A 16,413-nucleotide genomic window follows, 5' to 3' on the forward strand; every position below is an offset into this window, starting at 1 on the left:
GGTTAAGTTCAATTTCAAGGTAGTGGCCAAGAGCAAGGCTCTAAAGTTTCAAAGAAGTTCACATCCAAGGAAACTATCGAGGCCAAGGCAAGATTACCCCAAGTGCATGAAGACCTCATCCTTTGAGGGTCAAGACATCAAGTACGAGCAAGTTTGAGTGGTGATGAGAAAGTTTCTAAGGATAAGCTCAAGCATCCAAGGCTTCACCACATCTCAAGGATTGATTAAATTTAGGATAAGGTTGATGAGCTGGCACTTTCATGTGCATGCAATCAAATCATGCCAAGTGTCCTATGTTCTCATTGGTTGAAAAATTATTGTAATTTTCTCATTGACCAACAAAGTTTGTGCCCTCATGTAATAGGTTGAATAATGGTAACCCTAATTAGGGTTTGTAAGATATAATCTTAGCCCTTGATTTTGCCTCTTAATCTCAGCCATTCATTGTAATTTGGAACCTCTATATAAGGCCATTTTGCTCTCATTTGTGAGAGGGTTATGTTGGAGAATTGTTGCCAAAATACTATCAAAATTGTTCTCTATTCATTGTTGTGGCTTGCATGGTGGATATACATGATCATTTTGATGTATTGCATGGTTCTTATCTCTCAAATTAAAGTAGGATTTCATTTCATTTTGTTAGAGTAGAAGTAGATGGCTAATTGTATGGTGATGTTAGTGAATGTTGATAGGGACCTATATACTAGGCCACTAGTATCCTAGTGACTTGTTAGGAAGCCTTGTGTGGTAATCTAGTTTAATCGCTCCTAAGTTCTACTTGCATATCATCTTTCTGCTTGTACTTCAAGTTGGGTTGGTAGATAGGTGTCAGTGTGAAAATCCTAAGAGTATCCCTTATTTACATAGGAGGACATCTCCAATTTGGAGAGGGAGGCCGCGGAGGAGGAAGGGGATGGAACTGGATATGACATCGATTTGGATACATCGAGGAGGGTGATGATGAGGATGATGGCATTAAACTTACTGTAGAGGACCTTGACATCTTGTGCATAGCGAATGTGGAGCTACCGACATCTAGTTCTATAGCTACACCATCTCTTGCATTGGCACAGACATAGACACAGGCACAGACCCTACGGGGTTCTAGTTCTAGAGCTTTACCCTCTCCCACACTCGCTAGTAAAGCGACTGGGAAGAGGAAGATGTAGTCCTGTATTAGACATTTTTCCTTATTTGTAATCATGTTGATGTGCTTATTTGAACTCTTTACATTTGACACTTTATTTATGAGAATACAACTTCTCATGTGTTGTGAACTTGTTAGTTGTTAGTAATTTACAACTTTTCACTACTTACTTGTTAGTAATTTACTGATTAATAACTCTTTTTGCATTGATATATATCTAAACATGATTGTTTCTTATGTATTGTTAGTAATTAAGTCATTAGATGCAAAAAAACATTGAACTCTGTAAAAAAATCGCATTTTTTAATTAAAATTTAGTGGTTTTTGAGTTCCCAATTTTTTCCCCGATTTTTTGCCAATTTTTCCCGATTAAAATTTTTCAAGCCTAGGCGATTAATCTCATTAGGCAATTTTTACATCAATGCTCTTACTTATGATGTTAGATATAGCTTTGCATTAGACACTTGATCATATTTTATTTAGGGTTGATTTGTATAATGCTTTATATAATATTCTAAATTCATTGTTATGTTTTCAATAGTTTGTATATAATGTTTTGATGATTATTTCTTCTTAAACTAACCCATGATGCCTTAAATATATATGTATGTTTACTCTACTTGGTGTGTCTTCAAGATGAATGGAGGCAATCATAGTCTTCTTTAGGAGATTTACACAAAGTCGCACTCCTCCTTCCTTGCCTTTCATTATTTGTTATGTATATGTATTGTATTTTGTTGGTTTGTGATGCAAGTGTGTGGAAGTACCACGCATCGAAACATAGGTTTGAGCGTCCCACAAAAATCCTTGAACCAGTTGTTAAAAAGGAGACGAAACCATGATCCATATAGGCGCCCTAAGCCTAGAATTCCTAATTAAGGAGTTGCCTAACATTTGGGGATCTTTTGGGATTCTTGCCTCTAATTTGGTATTGCAACAATTGACTTTTACACTAGTAGTTTTATATTTGATTTTTATCTTGAGATAATGCTTTAATACTTTAATATTTTATTTGTGTGTTTTGGGTGATCTTGATCTCATGATATTTGTATAGGTTAATCAAGTATATCTATCCAACTATATATGAGTGCACACATATATGCCTGAATAAATATACGTTTATACCTAGTGTCTATGTGGCATTAGTTCAAATACACTTTTTGGTGAATCTTAGTTAATTAATGTTGTACATAGCTAAAGCAAAATAAATATACCAAAAGTAATTGAATAAAATAAAAGAGGAACGAACTATAACCCTTTTTGGAGGCTTGAACACTTGACCTCCTAACTATTAAACCCACCATCTACCATCTCATCTATTGTACTCTTCAAGGACCATGGTAAAAGGAATAAGTTATAAGTTGCAATTGACTAAGAAACAAGAAAAAAGAGCAACAATAAAAAATAATGGGAATTGAACCCCAAACCTCATGGAACACCTTAACCATTGTACCACAAGATTCCTTTGAGTAAGGACACATGACAACCCAAAGATCAGTTAGAGATTGGAACAAAAATAAATTAATTGATTAAAGATTTGATTTATTTAACCAAACCTTAGGGGATGTCGCTTGCAATGAATGAAACCAATGCAACGACATATAGTCCCCTATAAATATGGGGTTTTCCCGAGGAAAAAAGCATTGGAAAACATCTGTGGTAAAACTATATGATAGTTTTTTGAATATTATTTTGGAGGAATAATGTTGGAATAAAGGAGGGAGAATTGCAGGAGGTGTTGGAGATTAAAGGACAAAAACCAAGGTATTAGAGAAAGCATCAAATTATCATTTAGCCTATAGGCTTGAATCCAAGTAAGCCACGATTCTTCCTTCCTCTCGTAAACTATGGAAATTTGAATGAAATTCAAATGAATTATTACCCAAAAGCATAAATTAGAGCACTAGAAATTAATCTATGTGCATTCTATGTTGTTATTTCTTTCCTTGTCTATTTTGAAATGAAGTAGAAATGGATTTAGTCATATAAACATAAAATTGAATTCCTAGTAATGAGTCTCTGAGAATTCTATGTTGTTTCTAACGTCCATGATTCTAATGTGTCCAGTTTATGCTTGTTTTATCATATCATGATTGCAAACCATGCCAGTTTACTATAAATTGAACTCCCATGGAGATATACTAGTGGGGATTCCAATCTGGGATTCAGCCTTGAAATGGTAAGGAACCCCTCACTTATTCAAGATGAATCCTAGAAGTTCAATTCATAACATTCTATATATTTTTTGCAGTCTCTAGAACAAATGTGAGGGAATGATGCACATATGACGAGTTCTGCACATTCCCAATTTGTCTGTCACCTTAAACAAAAGCATTGTCTTACAAAAAAAAAGCACAACAATAGGAAACAAAAGCGCAACTATAAGAAACAAAAGTGTAGCAATAGTGAATACATGCGTAATTAAAGCTAACTGAGCAAAAACATAGCTATATTGAATGAATGCGTAGGTATACCGCATGGAAGGGCAACAATATTGAATAAATATGCATGAGCATGAAATAACAGCGTGGGAGTAAGGAACAAATGTATAGCATTAGAATTAACGTAGCCAGCAGGCAAATTTTGACCTCCAGAGCCTAGTTTCTACACCAGAATATAACATAAAATAAACATTTAAGTATAAAGTTACATTTTTATGTTTTGTGATCTTGTATTTACTTCTAAGGCATTTAATTTCTAGAGATGTCATATTCATTCTTGTAAAGTGTTTTATATGTGCTTGTTACATCTTATTGCCCATGCAATGAATTAGGGTTTAGTGGATTGACCTTAGAAATGTGCCCTAAACCAATTTATTTGTGAATGGTTGAATTGGATTTCTAATGGGTTTGTTTTGGTCACCAAAGACTTATGGATTTTGTGGTTTCTTGCAAAAGGAAGTTGTTTATATCTTTGTGATTCTATGATTTTTTCATGTGATTATGCTTGATTTATGAATTAGGGTTTGGTACTAGGGGTACGAGACCCTAGGTTATTATGCCCTATAACTCTTGTGCTTTTGGATTATTTCTATGAGTAGGGTAGATACCCTAGGTGAGTGGCACACTGTAGGTGCTAGGGCCCGAAAGTGGCCCCCAAAGGATCCTGTGTTAGAGGCCAAGGCTCCATCAAGCTAGCTCTACATGTGATTTTTTGTAATCATGTGGAAACATTAATAAAATTAATTGGTTATGGGGGTTTGAGAATTCACATTTATCAAGATAATTGGATATCATGCATGTTACAGTACTTGGGGAGCAAACATTCTATGTAGCAGGATGGTCTTTGGCCTAGGGGGTTGATCCCAACAATATAAAAATGTATTGTGGTAGGCCTTATATGTCCTCATTGGAGTACTCAGAGTAAGGACATTCTATGCAGTGGGATGGTCCTTAGCTCAAGGGGTTAATCCCAACATATAGGAATGTATGATGACACTCACCTAGATGTGCTCAAACCTCTCACACGTGCTTTTGCCTCTGGTTGTCCATTTGCTTTGTGATTTCATTTCGGGCATTATGCTTTATGTGGCCTTATGTTACCTTTGAACTTTGATTTTGGGGTATAAGTCTTAGATTACCTTAGAAGCTATGTGGATAATGGTCTTATCTCCTAGCTTGAGGGTGTGGACCATTTATCGCTCCACATGGTTGGTTGCCAAAATATTTTGAGATACTATCTGAGTGTTCATGGATGTCTTTATATGGATCCTTTTTGAGTGGCAATCGAAGATCATTTCTTTAAGTCTATATGTTCCATCACCTTGAAATAAATCTATGTAATATTGTAATGTAAACTCTTGAAGAAAGTAAAAGCTCTATGAATATGTATCATGAAATGAAAAGCTATGAAAAAAGGTAATGGATATCTCTAGGATAAATAAAGGGAAATGTGAACATATTGTATTATTTCAAAGGATGAATGAAGTTATGATGATGCTATGGCATTGTACATTTCTTTGTATTTAGATAAATACATGGTGAATAAAAGTATTGTTTACTCTTCATAATGTTATCAAATGAACAATCTATGATTTGGTTTAGATGTGTAGTTGATGGTTTTAATTTGTTTCATATATCTTTATTGTGTGTTAAGTGGATATATTTAATTATAAGGATTAGGGCATTAGTTCCTTATTTGCAAGGTTGTATGGGTACTCATACTCACGCCTCTGGTACTCATGCACACCTACCCAAGTATTGAGTACGTGTATCCCAAGTACTGGGTACTCAGTGGAGATCATCTTAGCTAAGGACCTTGTTTGAGATTTCTGAAGAAAAAAAATTAGTTTTTTGTTTAGATATCAGCTTGTTTTTTATCAAGCTTAATTCAATACCTAATCACTTTGAAAGTTTTATACAATATTGATTAACAATAAACTTTATCAATGTTCAAGTCAGAAGTTTATCATTTGCAATATGTCATTGTCATATGATTTATGATCTTCTTGTTCATGTTTAAAGTTTTCCTTCTCTATTATGCATCTAAACATATATCATATATGTTTCCCCCACTTTTATTCTCCACATGTTAAAGCAAATGAACCTTAGATGTCGAGTTAAAAGTGGTATTCTTCTATTTATCTTATGATGAGTCTAGGTCTAGTTTTCCTTAGGCTAGTAGGTCTTTTATAGGGTTTCCCTCATCTGTCTTCTCTTCTGGTGAACCGAGTGGGTTATTCTAAAATCATGCCTCTTAATGAGTAAGTTTAGTATCTATCTTGATAAAGATCATATTTTACTCACTCACAACACAATGCATTTCTTCCAAGGTGAAATTCAAATTCTCAGTCTTCATATTGCAACTCCTATAGGAATTTCTAATATGACTTCTCCTTGGCAGGTTTCAGTCCATGAAGATAGATTTTTTGATCAATACAGAGGAGGTTGTAGAAGCTTTTTGATATGCTCAATTTTCTTAATAATGTCGAATATATCTGTCAAAGGTGGCAAGAACGAAGATCAAAATCAAATCAATGATGTGAATACATTGCAATACCCACGTCACATGTTGAAAAGTCAATTGCCCTTGGAAATGGATTTGTAACTATTGGATGAGGATCAATTCAAAGGTTTTTGTGACATCACAGCTTACATTCCATATGATGAAAGATGAGTCACGAAGCTACAAAAATCCACCTTGGCAGTTAAATGTATAAGCATCGCAACATTACAAGAGGTTAGATAAACTTTGTTTTTCAAGTTGTGAAGGTGTGAGAAACAAGGTAGCAATTAAGCCAAATAGTTATCACATGGTTGCAGGTGGTTAGAAGTAACCTAGAGTTAAGGCAACAATAGAGAGAAAGTGCATATCTGCAATGTCGCAAGATTAAATGATGAGTTAAGATTCCAAGTTACAAGCTTCCGAACAAGGTAACAGTTAAATCTAAATGGTTATCACATCATTGCAGGTAATCACACAGTCAAAAGGTTTTCAAGTTACAAAACCACGAAAGCTAAGGTCGCATGATCGTGACTTAGTTCTCATCTAAAGAAATTCAAGTTGTGATGATGTGAAGGGTTAACATTAGAGTTAAACTTTGAACCATTACACCATCACAGATGGTAATGTAGTTAAGAATCTTCAAGTTACAAAGCTGAGAAGTGAAGATACTATCAATCAAAATAGTGGTCCCAATATCGCAAGAGATAAAGATGTTAAGTGATTAACAATTGCAAAGAAGCAATGCAGCAAATTCGAGAGCTTTAGTTACTTTGCAGGTTTGGAATAACAATTAGTTTTAACATTGCGAAGGTGCGAACATGGTTAGTATGCAGTCATTGCTAATTTTTTGTGATTAGTAAAAGGAGACAGTGAGTAGTGGCAAAGTGGCGAATAAGAGGAATCGCAAATTCGTAACCTAAAAAGCATTCAAGACATTCCAAGTTGTGAAAAGGCAAAAAGAATGACAGTTAAAGAAATAAGTTTTTGCGTCGTCACACTGTTAAGCCATGAACAAAGATGTTAGGCTGTGAAGCTGCAAAATGAAATAATAGTTAGTAAATCACATCATCGCATTGGGCAAAGCCATCGTATGAATGAAAATTGCGAAGGAGTGACAAGGATTAAGATGAAATGGTTGTCATGTTTAAATTGTGATCATTGATAGGAGATCAATGGCAGACATTCAAACTTGTTGTGACTGTTAGGATATGAAATATAAATTTTGGTGCCAAGGTGACTATTACAGATCAAAGAAGAATATAAACCATTTTGAGAGTTTCTAAGAATTTCTACTTTATTTCTCTTATGCCTATTGGATTTCTAAGCGATTCAAGAACTCTGTTAATGTAATTGATTAATTTATAACTAGTCAAGAACTCTAAGAAGGAGCCTATATATGTATTTTTCCAAGTTAATAAATAAGCCAACAAATTTTGGTGTGAAATATTCTTTATTTTAGAGACATGAATAGAAGTGTTTGATACCATTGATTTATTGTTCCATGCATATGTTAGTCTATGTATTTCTTTCAAGTTAGATTAGAAATCTCAAGACAAACAGATTTTTGTTTCTCTTTCCAATTTGACGAATTGACAAGTAATAAGAGAATTACTAACATTAAAACAAATACTTTTGTTGTGATGTGCAAATCATAGTCTTGCATCTTAGCTCCATATCATTTCATCCTGCATTTTATTCATATTAAAAATCTTCATAATTGCATTATCAATTATGCGTATTCATAAGTTGTGTGATTTTTTGAAATTGATCCCATCCTAAGACCAATCCATTGCCTAAGTTAGTTATGCCTAGGCTTAACTTGGTTACCCTCTTCTATTCTCTAGTCAAGAACATCCCATAGTAGAATTAGAAATAAAAAAATTCTTTAAAAATCATATATAAGGGAGATGTACCTATAATTCAAAGGGGAATTAGTGATCAAATGACATTTTCCCAACTGTTGTATTCAATTGCTCTTTACACATTTGGGTGTTTTGAGAGTTATAAGAAAGAAATTTTTTTTTACCAACAATATATTATTATTATAAACATATAGCAAATTTGAAACTGAAAACAATACATTACATTTGCAAACTTTATCACTATTCTTGTTTTGAAAAACCATTGTCATGACTCATTATTTCAGTTTTTCTATAAATATAAAAGTATAATTAAAAATAAAGTTTAATATACCCAAGTGAAATCTGAGCAGGCTCTTAAGAGTTTGTGAATCCATTAATGAAGGTGATCTCTAGAGTTATGATAAAAAAATAGTAGTTCAAAGAAGAGTGTTTGAGGAGAAATGGTTCTCCACCATTCATTGGAGAAGAAAGTTGAAACATTCAAAGGTAGAATCTTGATTTTAAAGTTGGTGCTTAGCAGTAGGGGTTGGTGACTTTGGTCAGTTGGTGCCTATGAAATCAAAAGTACAAGTTGGTGCTTCAAATGGGTTGGTGCACAGTGCAAACAAACATCGTAAAAGAAGATTAATACAAAAGAATCTATTCTTCATGGATTTCCCCCATTATAGCTTCCACCAATGTAGAGGACTTTAGTATAGGATTTCTTCACTCCAAATGCTCCTTTGATTATTCTAACTGTCCAATGGTTTAGGTTTTCTTCATTATTAGGATATCTGAGATCCTTGGGATCAAATTCTCCTCCAAGGTATAGTTGATCTTTGTAAGACTCCAAGCTTACAAGGTTGAACTAGTCCAACTATTCCCCAAATACCTAGTCTTCACATCCACATCTTCTCCTTCAGCGACTAACTTCTTTTTGACTAGAAAGGACTCCTAGTCCTTGTTGCTACCGCTCTTTGTTTCTTTCATCTTTTTGTTTTTGTTTTTGTTGTTGGCTTTTTTTTCGAAGACCATTTGGTGGTCATGTTTTTGACAAATTTCTTGTTGTAATCTTTCAATCCCATAGACCTTTTGATGGTCTTTTATTCGACATTAATATATTTATCTTATCTTATCTTTGTTAGACTTCCCTCCTAGAATGTCCAATCCCCTACCTAGGACCTCTCTACATACTTCCTTAGACTCTCACTAGTCTATTCAACCATTTAGAGTCTCCTTGAACCTACACCCACACTTCTAGACCCCTCACCAACCTAATTGGTTTCAAACTCACTAGGAGGCCTATTGGCTCCAGGGCCTATTAAACCTATTTTTATTGTTTGATGATAAAAGTCCCAAATTCTTCAAATGACCCCACACAAAACCTTGAGAATCTCTAAGGTTTTTGGATCATCACTATGCTTAATTACTTGCGATTTTGAATCAGCTATTTTCGAAATGATCTTGTAGATATATACTTATAGATGTAATATTGTAAAGCATCAATCAATAGATCGGTTCTTTTAAAAGTATTGGATGCTGCGAGGGGGAGGTGAATCAGGGCAAAAAATCATTTAACAATTTTGCCACAGTCCTTAGCTACTAATTATTGATCCAACTAATTATCAACAAAAGACAATAAAAGCATACACACATGAACACCAAATTTACATAGGAAACCCAATGTGGGAAAACCACATGAGAATATTACTCACTATATGGAGTAATTGATTACAAAGTTTTAGACTAGATGACAAGGAAATCACTATCCTAAATTTTAAGACACACTCCCATGAAACTCACCATTCTAAAGAGAACGTGCACAACAAATATAAGTCTTCAAAGTGTTGCATAGAGTGCACAAGGATTTAGCAAGCACACTTTTTATTTGTGTTACTTAGTCTTGACATTTTATCCATAGACACTTTACAATCACCTCACTCAGTCTCTTCCTTTTCTCATACACTTGTTCAGACATATATAGTAGTTTTACATCAAAAACATAATCAAACTCAAACTTATAAAACATAGGTAATATCAATACATAGTCAGTCATCATAAACATAAATATTAAATACTATCCGCCCTATGAGATATAGAGAACCTAAATGTACCATTATTGTCTTCTTAAGATGTAAACAAGTCGAACACATCTCATCATTCTCCAAAACTTGTCCCAATGGTATCATGTTGTAAAGGCCACCCTTGTTTTGCTATTAAGATTTATTTGGCACTACTTCCACCAGTTTAGCGTGGACATTTATCTAAGAGTTGTCATGCATTTGCTATAATGACCATAAACAATTTGATGCACTCTTATCTATAATATGATAAGAGATACATATTATAGGTTTCACCTATGTGGATATTAATTTGTATTAAAAAAATTATTAGTGTAACATGCACACATTCATGAGCAAGAACAATAAAGGAATTATTTTTAGACTTGGTTGCAAATGACAACTAAGATAAGATAAGATAAATTTATTAATGTCCAACAGGAGACAGAAAGGGTCTAAGGGACCAAAAGATTACAACATGGAACACAACCCACAGCAAGAGCACCAAACAATGACCAAGAAAGAGTAAAACAAAAAGGAAAGCAAAGAAGAACACAAAAGAGAACATCGAGAAGGGAACTAGGAGTCCTTCCTTGGCTGAAAGAAGTCCAACACAAAAGGATATGTTCTGAGGGAAACCAAGGGTCCTATGTCATCTCTAAGAACTATTGGAAGAGGAGAGCCACTACCTAGTGAGCCTATTGCAAGGCCTCATAGATCTAGTGTCATTGGGGGCAAGAGTGTCGAGCAGTCACTTCATGCCCGTAGCAGGGGCCATGGGCATGAAAAATTCAGTGATAAGCTAATCTAAATCCTGGCTCTGAAGGAAAATTAGTTGCAAAGTATGGCCCCGAAGCTGTGTGACCTCCCGAAGATAGAGGGTAAGGCAATGTGTAACTAAAAAAAGTCGATAAGGACCTGCAATCTCTGAAAAGACTATGGAACCTCCCTCTGATCTCATAGTAGATGGAACAATGGAAAATAAAGTGAGTCCCTATTTTTGTCTCTACTAGGATAGATACATGACAAATCTGATCCTCTTAGTTAATGTCATGGTCGGTCTAAGACCTGAGTCGGGGGGAGCCAACTCTGAAAGAAAAATAATAATGTTTGACCCTTATAAAATCAATAGCAGATTGAGACAGAGTCTAAAGTCACAAACTAGAAGTCAACAACTCTGAATTCATCAATAATAGCCTCACTTAAAGGAAGCAACATTAACAATCATCCTCGAGGGCCATGACCTAATGCCTGAGATATATCACAAACAATCTGCTCTCCAATATTCCAGAAACACTCAAGGGACTGTTATGAGCTTGTAAATGATTGATATTGCTTTAAAAGTGCTTCTAAAACTACAAGAGGTACTAGCAATGCATCAGTGGCACTAAAATCTTTATTTAAAGTCACAAACTATGATTTGACCTACTCTAAAAAATGGTATGTTATTTCTTAAGGCTGATTTTCCATACAATCACTCTTCAGGAGATCACTTCTATACAGGCAAAGAGATATCACACTAGTTGAATTCCAATAGAAAATAATACTTCTTCAATGTAAATATCTCAGTGAAACTAACAAATTAGGTTTCTAGCCAAGTAACAATGCTCAAAGGTAAGCTCAAGACTCAATTTCGATAAGGGGAAAAACCGTGTGAAAATAAGCGAGTGTTACATCCCAAATTTTTAACCTAATTTTGAAATTTTTCATAACCGTTGGATTTAACAAATTATTATTTCATGATAATGTGAAATAGGTAGTTATTTATATACATTTTATTAACTGTTAATGAAGATGATCGTTAACCAATAACTGTTATTAGGTGATTAGCAGTTGTTTGATTTAAAATAATGATTAATATGTTTTTATGAATTATTATGGCAGAAGTGTTTTTATGGGTGATTGTAGGAGAAGGTGACTAGGGGGAAGCATTACTAAATAGGATCATTGGAATGGGATGTTCACTTAAGTTTAGTCATCAGGATCGGCAGGTATGTAATGTCCCTGCTCAAATTTGATCTCAAAATTTTGATAAAGGCTCAAGAAATTTCATCAAACAACTCACATGCAAGGGTCATATGACTGATATAGAATTTCAGTTTTCTTTAATGACTCTTTCTTCAATTTGCATCAATAAGAATCTTTTGCAAGAAGACTCATAATTGACTATACAATGACCTAACATGAATGTGCAACTTATTTTGACAATATACAATGCATATATGTAACTAAAAACTTCTTGCAATATGTTGTTACAGAAAATAGTAATTATGACAAACACGTTGGATGCAACCTATGATGGCATTAATGCACTTATACCCAAGTGGTATTAACACAAACACTTGCTATGCAGAATTATAACATTATTTATGCCAAAAAAAAGACTGAAGTATCTTCCTCCCAGCTGCAATAATTCAAGTGATATTTCACACCCTCAAAATTACGTACCAATCAAGAGTGTTCGTTCTCAATGGCCAATTGTGACTACTGCAGAATCCTAGGCTCCAAAATGCACATCAACAAACATCAACATTGACAACAACAAATTTGTCTATCGAGAATGAAGCCTAGGATGCCTATTTACTCTTTTTTCTCCACTTTCTCCAAAAACTTTCAGAACATTATTTTATTTATTGACTTTATAAAATATTTTATAATTCAAGTCACTTTATTAAATTAATTAAATATAAAGTTACCTTTTAATATTTGTTTATTTGATAACTTTATAAATAATTAACTTAATACCACTTATTTATTTAATTAAAATAATTAATTAGTCATCCTCATAGCATATTCATTATTTTGGACAACTTAATTAATTAAATTACTTAAATCAAATTACCTCCAAAAAAGGGGACATGACAATCTGCCCCCCCTGAAATTGCTTGACCCCAAGCAATCTCAGCAACAAGTGCCGTTCTCCTCCACTTGGATCCCAAGTAAAAACCTATATAATGTCCCAATCCTCACCATACTCCTATGAAGAAATCATCAGCATCAACAGTACAAGAATCAGCAATTGAGAAACTGCACTCAACACCCAAGCAATTGACATCACTGACAAAATCATCTGAAGACTAACTATAGATGTCGATAGAAGAAACCACTCTGCAAAACTCAAGCTAACTGAAACATTGACTCTGTCAAAATTCAAGTCCCTGTCTAACTGACACTCACACCCAACTGCACTATGGATATGACAACAACCATAGGTACCTAAGTCACTACCACCAAATCCAATATTTGATCAACTGTCCTGGGTGTGTCGATACTACAAGCTATGTAACTTGCAACTACCAATTCCATCAGAAAAAGATGGTGTCAATCCATCCCATAATGGATAGTAAGAAATTGGAGCTGATTTACACCTGTATGAAATCAAATATTCTATCTTTGGGTCAAATTAAAGAAAAATGATGATCATACCCCACTGTATAATGCCAATAGGAACCCCCAAACTCCACTACTGGCTCACCATCACTGGACTAGGAATTAGCAGATGGCTCTAGTCTCTGACTCCAAGTGGCTATAGGCTGGATAGGACCTTGTGCAATTCGCTCAACAAACCCCACCTCAAAATCCCTATGAGGTAGCATAGTAGAAAGGATCACTATAATCTCCCCAACCAATCTATGAATAACACTATTACCTCGGATGAGAACATCTTCTGACACTTTATGTGAGTCCAGACGAACACCCGCACTATCTAGAAAATACTCCATGAATGGTTCAGTGCACTAAAAATTATACGAGGAAGCATCAACATACTCCCCCGCACACCACAACTGATCCCTCTGTAAAGGTGGCATAGCCAACTGTACCACACTATCATATGTGTGAGAAGAATCAATCTAGAGACTTGACTCCACTGGTATCCCACACTCATTAGGACCAGGAACTCCCAAATCCTAAACATATGTATCAACCCCAACAACATGTTCCTCGGTAATAACTATAGGACCATACTCACCACCAACCACCTCAATATACAAATGAACTGGGACTAGGGCTAGTGTAGACCGCTAATGCTCCAACTCCACGGTCACCTCCTCTAACTGAAACAAAGACTCCTGTAGATCTTACTGTGTGACCTCCAAAGCCTCAATAGTCATTGTGAGCTCCTGGATAAGCTCACTCACCTCCTCCTCATGATCCAAGAGTGCCTCATAGGTTGTACTCCCCCACTCAACCAGGTGATCATGGTCGGCTACCAACTATAAGTAATCCTATCTCAAAACCCTAACAACTTCATGCAAGGCATGAAACTCTGCCAAAGAAAGGTAACCACTGCTAGACTCATCTATCATAGAAGCACCCCAACTAGTAACGACCAACAACTGATGAGCGGTATCAAAATGCTCGTGAGCAGTAGTGACATCTCTCTTGCCAACTCTCAACTAGCCGGTCACATGGTGACTCTGCACTACGGGCCTCCTATGAACCATCTTGAATACGTTGTCCACACTATGAGAGAAAGCTAAAAAAAATGAACTCCCATCTGAGTAGATCTGCACACTCTGAATGCAAGCATCAAACTCATCCTCATCTAACTCTAAAGAAGTTGTTGCTGAAACTATATCATCATCACAATCTCCAGCTCTCTCATCCTCTGCAACTAACTAAGAGTCTAGATCCTGACAAATATCATCAGGGGTCACTGAAAAAGTAACTCCCTCAACTGACAAGGTAGCCCTGGCTAAAACAAACTCTTAGCACTCAGACTCTACCTCATTCTCATTCATCTTTAGCTGGTTCCTCAAACTGTGTAAACCATGTAGAGTATCTCTAGCTTCATCCTTGAAGTCCTCCTGAAGTATTGTGTGTCCAATATCTTCCTCCAAGCTGGTCTGATTTTTGTCCTCCCTAGATTCAGCTATATGCTGGTCACCAATTGCTGCAAACTCCTTGTAGAGGTTTCTAGATATGTGAGGCCTCGCCCTGACCCATCGTAGCATAGTGATACATTACCCTTATTTTGTTATTCACGACTCGAGATGTCGAGACATTATCTGATGCTTAGAACATATTTTATTATTTCATGTTGTGTGATGTTATTTCCAGATATATTTGATGATTGTCATTTAATGTTCATGTATATGTATGTTGACGAAATCAGTAGATGTAGGATTGAGATGTGATTTAAGATATTTCAAATGGTTAATAATTATAAAGGATGAAGAAACTTTATTGATTTATGTTTTAAATTATGAAAATTTCTGATACATATACGTTTATATACATGTGATTTTACGGGACTACTGATGGGTGCAATAAGTGTGCAGATATTTAGCCAAGGAACCCTACGGAGGAACAAAACTGATCTCCATGTGCAAAAAAATTGGAAACCCTATTGTTCATAATTGTGTTCTTTCAGTGTCGCTTGACACTCATAAAATGTTTATGTGCTTGATTTGCTAGTTAGAGTTGTTAGATGGACCTATTTTATTTCTAGATTTTATTTTGTCTCTAACCTCTTCCCTAAGGCTTTAAAACATGTTTTTTTTCTAACCTATGGGTGTGGGTATGGGTTAGGGGTCTTTTCCAACCCCTAAGCCCCTAGCTTTGACTTTTGAGGGCACTCAAAAAGTCCCTTTTTGCCTTTGTGCGAAAATTGCAAGTGGTTGTCATGAGTTGTCTTACCCCACCTCCTCTTAGGGTTTAACCATGGTTTAGGTTGAGTTAGGAGTTTCTAGTGTGGCTAGTGTGTGGAAATAGTTATTTCTCCTTTTGGGTGGTTGAGTTGGAGGCTTATTTAGAGGCCTTCCTTGGTCTAGTGGGTTGGTTACCCAATCTCTACATTTAGAGAGATTTCTTGAAGCTTGAAGGAAGGAGGGATACTCTACTCAATTGGTTCATTGCCATTACCTCTTTGTGAAGGTAGGAAGCTCCCATCTCCCTTATTCAGTTTTTATGTTTTATTTCATGTTCTTGTTACCTTGTTATTGTTTTACTGTTATATGGTTGTGGGTATGTTGGGAAGATTTGTAAACCTTGTTATTTTGGTTGTTTTCCTTCTTGTTTATGTTTGAAATTTTGAGTTTCCTTGCATGGGTGTTTTGGTATTACTCACCCTAGGAGAGGGAAGAAGTGACCAATTTTGGGAGAGGTCTATTTAGTTGGACTCCAACCTGTGTAGAGTCTCTTCTCAGGATGAGAAGAGGGATAAAGGGTAGGGTGTTATGGGCCCCTACCCATCAGCACAAATCTGGTATGAGTATGGCAAGTTTAAATGGAAGAACGGAAGTTCTTGGTTATTGGCCCTGATTGGGCATCTGAATTGGTGTTGTGCTTGACTTCTCTAGTTGGAAGAATCCACCTCTCCCTAGTCTTGATTCACTGTGAATCTTATTGTGTAAACCATGTATGATTATGCATGCTTGATGTTCTTTTGGTTCTGCTTGGTTGTCATCCGATCAATATT

The 16,413-nt window shown here is 35.5% G+C and overlaps 1 pseudogene; it reads right to left on the reverse strand.

Annotated features, from left to right (window-relative positions):
* Positions 1-3,381: 3,381 nt before the first annotated feature.
* The window catches only part of LOC149570997 (poly [ADP-ribose] polymerase 2-like), a 98,987-nt pseudogene continuing 85,955 nt past the window's right edge, over positions 3,382-16,413 (reverse strand).

Source organism: Cupressus sempervirens, chromosome 2, assembly GCF_028749045.1.
Source record: "Cupressus sempervirens isolate cs-2001-9-10 chromosome 2, ASM2874904v1, whole genome shotgun sequence".
NCBI classification, from domain to species: Eukaryota; Viridiplantae; Streptophyta; class Pinopsida; order Cupressales; family Cupressaceae; genus Cupressus; species Cupressus sempervirens.